This window comes from Microtus ochrogaster, unplaced genomic scaffold (assembly GCF_000317375.1).
Source record: "Microtus ochrogaster isolate Prairie Vole_2 unplaced genomic scaffold, MicOch1.0 UNK4, whole genome shotgun sequence".
Classification (NCBI taxonomy): Eukaryota; Metazoa; Chordata; class Mammalia; order Rodentia; family Cricetidae; genus Microtus; species Microtus ochrogaster.
The window spans coordinates 3,676,877-3,682,497 of record NW_004949102.1 but is presented as its reverse complement, the minus strand read 5'-3'; the positions used below and the strand labels follow the sequence as shown (position 1 = coordinate 3,682,497).

Below are 5,621 nucleotides of genomic sequence, written 5' to 3'. Positions count from 1 at the left end.
AATAAATGAAGACACATCTATCTCGTGATTTAATTTTATAAATACATTAAGTTTCACATAATTAATTTGAAATATTTCAGTTATACTACTGAAATTAGATAATTTAAAATATAAAAGGTAAATAAGTAGGTATAAATAGTAAAACAAAAATTAGTGTTTATTAGATGTTGATGAAAAACTGACTTAATAAACATTCCTGCTTTTTAGATACCACTATAGCTGGACTAGAGTTTGGATTAAGTTGACATGGAGTTAAAATACTCACAAACTGTGATGTTGTGAGGATAGTCAGGTAATGGATATGTGGTATTTCTTTTCTTTTTGATTCTGTTCTGCTTGTCTTCCTCATCTCTAGCAAGTGATTTTGGACTATCTAAAAAAAAAGAATATATACAATAGTCAGCGCATATTTATACACAAATATTATGTGTCAATCAAAAAGTACAAAATGATAGTTATCTACTCTCACATCGATTCTACCTGAATTGCTGAGGAGTCGGATAAGAATGTTAAAGTAAGCCGGGCGGTGGTGGCGCACGCCTTTAATTCCAGCACTCGGGAGGCAGAGGCAGGCGGATCTCTGTGAGTTCGAGACCAGCCTGGTCTACAAGAGCTAGTTCCAGGACAGGCTCCAAAACCACAGAGAAACCCTGTCTCGAAAAAAACCACAAAAAAAAAAAAAAAAAGAATGTTAAAGTAAGGCCACCGGTTGGGACTCTGGCCGGGGAAGCGGACACGTCAGTGCCGCCAGCAACGTCACCAGGCCCGGCCCAGCCCGACTGGGCATGATTGGGTGTTGAGATCGCGTTGCGCTTCCTCCTCTGCTCGGCATGTTCAGGGCGGCTTGCTCTCTTTTCCCTTAGGCAGAGAAGAGGCAATGGCGGCGATGGCATCTTTCGGCGCCCTGGCGCTACTCCTGCTGTCCAGGTTATCTTGCTGCTCAGAAGCCTGCCTGGAGCCCCAGATCACCCCTTCTTACTATACAACCTCAGATGCCGTCATTTCTACAGAGACTGTATTCATCGTGGAGATCTCACTGACTTGCAAGAACAGGGTCCAGAACATGGCTCTTTATGCTGACGTTAGTGGAAAACAGTTTCCCGTAACCCGGGGCCAGGATGTGGGCCGATATCAGGTTTCATGGAACCTGGAGCACAAAAGCGCCCAGGCAGGCACTTATGAGGTCAGGTTCTTCGATGAAGAGTCCTACAGCCTCCTAAGGAAGGCTCAGAGAAATAATGAGGACGTTTCCATCATCCCACCCCTGTTTACAGTCAGTGTGGATCATCGGGCCATCTGGAATGGGCCTTGGGTCTCCGCGGAAGTGCTGGCTGCAGTTATCGGCATAGTGATCGGCATCTACTACCTAGCCTTCAGTGCAAAGAGCCACATCCAGGCCTGAGGGCAGCATCCTCAGCCTTCTATTGCTTCTTTCAATGAACAGTTGCTATTTGTGATGAGTACATTAAAAAAAAATAGTTAAAGTAACCCTAAAACCACAGGTGGTATAATATTTATAAGTGCATACATATTCATCTAGTTTTACTGTTTTATGAATTATAGTTTTATTTAACTGGTTCATATGATTTATGTTATGGAAATAGATGGATTATTTAAAATGAAGCAAATTAACCTCTATATGACTCATAAGTTTGGGTACAAAATTAAATGACTTAGCTAAAAGTGCTCTGTGTCAGTAGGGAGATGATTCTGTCTTTGTTCAGACTAAGGCTTTGACTTTCTAGTTGTTTTCCATATCACAAAGATCCAACACCCCTCTAAGAGTCAGGCCTTTATTTATGGCTAGAAACCAAATATGAGTGAGTACATCCCATGTTCCTCTTTTTGCCTGAGCCTGAAAAAGCATGGGATAAAACCGGACTTGCTGAACATAGCAGACAATGAGGACTACTGAGAACTCAAGAACAATGGCAATGGGTTTTTGATCCTACTGCACATACTGGCTTTGGGGGAGCCTAGGCAGTTTGGATGCTCACCTTACTAAACCTGGATGGAGGTGGGCGGTCCTTGGACTTCCCACAGGTCAGGGAACCCTGATGGCTCTTCAAGCTGATGAGGGAGAGGGACTTGATCGGGGGAGGGGGAGGGAAATGGGAGACGGTGGCCGGGAGGAGGCAGAAATCCTCAATAAATAAATAAATTTAAGGCTCGAAAAACCAAAAAAAAAAAAAAAATACAAAAAAATAAATAAATTTTTTCACTAAAAAAAAAAAAGAGTCAGGCCTTTAGCAATGAGAAACCTTAGATAGAATGAAGGAAAACTCTTGCTCGCTGGAATAGATCTGTGACTGAGGCCTCATTAGTTGAGTTTTGTGCTCTGAGATAGTGAGTTGCTGCCTGAAGAATTCAGAATTATATTCACCAACTACAAATATCCTAATTTTTCATCAGAAATGAAAGGTTCCTTAGGTTTTCATTTGCACCCAGGGATGTGTTTAATGCCCAATCCTTTAATCCAGCAAAGATTAAAGACACCTCTACAGAGCTAGTTCCAGGACAGGCTCCAAAGCCACAGAGAAACCCTGTCTTGAAAAACCAAAAAAAAAAAAAAAAAAAAAAAAAAAAAAGAAAGACACCTTTATTATTATTATTATTTCTTAAAATAATCCAACAAAGATACCTGCTCTTAAGCTACCTTCAATGTCCTCTCTACTTCCTGGGAAATTTTCTCTGATTATTCTCATGTTTCCTGATGGCAGACAGAGTTCAGACTGTTGACTGCTGAAAGGCAGCCTCTGAAAGGCTGTTGTCACTGTGCAGCCTATAGAGATGCTGAGTGAAGACTCTCATGTCAATGACGATCCAGCCCAGAGCAACACTGAAGCTGCAGCCCAGGGACAATGGCCACTCATCTATAGTTTTCAACAGCTTGCACCCCTGAACACCCAGTTAGCAGCCACAAAAACACTGTGTAGAGGTTTGTATTTTAACCGCACATTTTAGCTCGGTCTTTAGGAAAGAACTAGAGTAAGAGGAGGAGTTAACAAAATGGCTTATTAAGAACTTTCTGTGCCCTGTGTCAGCCACATAAACCGACATAGGTTTCGTATTCTATGAGGTTGAGCTAGGTGGGTTTGAAGTTACCTATGTATCCGAAGATACACGATTTCAAATTCAAAAGAAAAATTCCACTTACATCTTTATGTGAAAAGTTTTGATTCCAGATCTCTGTCAGAATTTAGACTTACTAGGAAAAAAAAATGGAAAGAAACACCATGACCTACAGCAGTGGTTGCTAAGGAGACCAGCTGCATAAAGGTTTGGGTTATTAATCAGTAATATCTTCCCAAGGAGTCTGCCATGATGGCAGAAATAGCACTACCGGGCCAAAATTTATTTCAATTAAATTGTATATATAGGGATGTCTCATTAAAATTCACCTCTCTCTATGGTTATAAATCTTTTGTTAGCTATTAACAATTTACCACATATATTTTCAAGGATTGGAACGAGCCAGATGTGTTTCGAAATAAAAGAAGTGAAGAAGAGAAAATCTAGGCTATGATGAGTTATCTTCCTGGGGGAGAAGGTCTGTGCAGGGTAGCAGGATGGGAAAATGGATGCAAGGACAGTTCAAGAAATACTATTGGGTATCCAGGGAAAGAGCCACCATGCGGGTAAGGACAGAGACACAAAAAGGATGGAGGTGGGAAAATCCTCAGAGTGCAGATGAAAAGAATAATAAAGGTCAGTGTCTAAACGCATCTGGAAGTCATTCCATCTAACTTGAGGTTTTACTAAACCTTCTCAAGATCTACTCTGCATCATAAGTTATTACGATAAAAATAAGCAGTTCTTAACATGAGAATGGGGTTACATCGTCATGGTTATTTCATAAAAAAAACCCACCATATATTAACATTATCATGCTTAAAAGAGATTTGTTCTTCATTTGGAAACAGAAAGATTAAACACAAGTGAACTTTAGCTAGTCCTGCCAATGAAACATTAAGGCAAGGCTTATTTTATCGTGTTTTGACTACATATGTTTTTATAAAATTTATCATACAAGTCAGGTAATTCAGACACAGTTTCATATCTCTTAATATTTATATAGCATATAGAGGTGAAAGTTTTTATTTGAGAAATATTTGAACAAGTCTACTTCCTTATTCTAAGTTCTTGAAATTTTTGTGAGTAAAGAAAACAAGATACTTAAAATGAAATGATATATCTACAAATAAAATTACCCCACACATTAATTTTTGCATTATACCTGAGCCACCCCAGAGAATTATGGAGTGCTATACAACCTTATGTTTTAAAATATATAAATAACTGTGAACTAAGAGACAATCCACTTTTTTTTTTCACTGCTTATAAACTGGGAAACTTGAAATTGATAGTTTTCCCATGAGAAACATAAGCACAATATGTAAAACTGTAAACAAGAAAGGAAAAAGATAGAAGATTTGGAAAGAAATTTATATAATCTGGCATGGAAAATAATATGGTATGTTCTAAAATGCCTAAACAAGAATTACTATGTAATCTAGCAATCATATTTAGATTATTTCTTTCAAATAGAATTGAAGTCAGAATCTCAGAAAGATATTAAAAGTCTATGTTCATCTTAGCATGACTCATGACTCATGACAGTCAAAACTTCATTCCAAGTTGTAGTGACATTTCATTTGTATTTTAATAAATGAAGCTTGCCTGAATATCAGAAGGCAAAACAGCCTCACTACTCAGATATACAGGCCAGGCAGTGGTGGCACAAACCTTTAATCCCAGCAGCCACACTAGTTAGCCATGGAGGCCAAGCAGTGGTGGTGCATCCTTTAATCCTAGCACTAAAGAGGTATATAAGGCAATATGAGACAGGAACTTGCTCTCTTTCAGTCTGAAGATTTCTTAGAGTTGAGAGTTCTTTAGTGCCTTAGCCACTTTGATTTTCTGCTCTTCAAATTGAACCCCAATATCTGTCTCAGGGTTCTTATGATTCACGCTACACTAAGTTAAATACTCATTGATGGGAAAATGTTTTATATTCATGAAGTGAACTATTATTCCATTTTTTGAATGAAGGAAATCTGTAAATTGTGGCAATATGGACAAATATTGATGCATAATGCTTTTCAAAAAGGCCGGTGATGCAGGATTCCACTAATATGAGGCACCTAGAATAGACAGACTCATAAATAGAATTTTAAAAGTAGAGGAATATGGAGCCCAGTAGAAATAAAATTAAGTTGTACAAGGAGATTACATTTCATAGAGCTCATGAGTTTCTGTTCATACCATTACAGAGTACACTTAAAATTTGTTAAAATTCCTTATTGGTATTCTCACCATAATAAAAATTAATTTTTAAAAAAGGGAGAAATAAAAGGAAATAAAGAAAGAAGGAAGGGAGGAAGGAAGGAAGGAATCCTATAGATTTCTAGTGTTTTCTCCATGACATAGCTTGCTAAAAACTGAAAGTAAATGCTTGTTAGAGCTTTGAATAGAAATGGAAATGACCTTTTGCTGTGCACAAAGTTCACACTCCTCTTTAGTCAGGACACTATGAGAAGTGTGGTTAGCAGGCATAGGCACAGAGGCAGCACAGGCCAGCACCTGGTGCAAATGGAGCTTTATCCCCATCCCAGAGGTCC

The 5,621-nt window shown here is 38.5% G+C and overlaps 1 pseudogene; it reads left to right on the top strand.

Annotated features, from left to right (window-relative positions):
- The first annotated feature begins 850 nt into the window (after positions 1–850).
- Positions 851–1,409, top strand: LOC102000664 (annotated as a pseudogene).
- Positions 1,410–5,621: the final 4,212 nt, after the last annotated feature.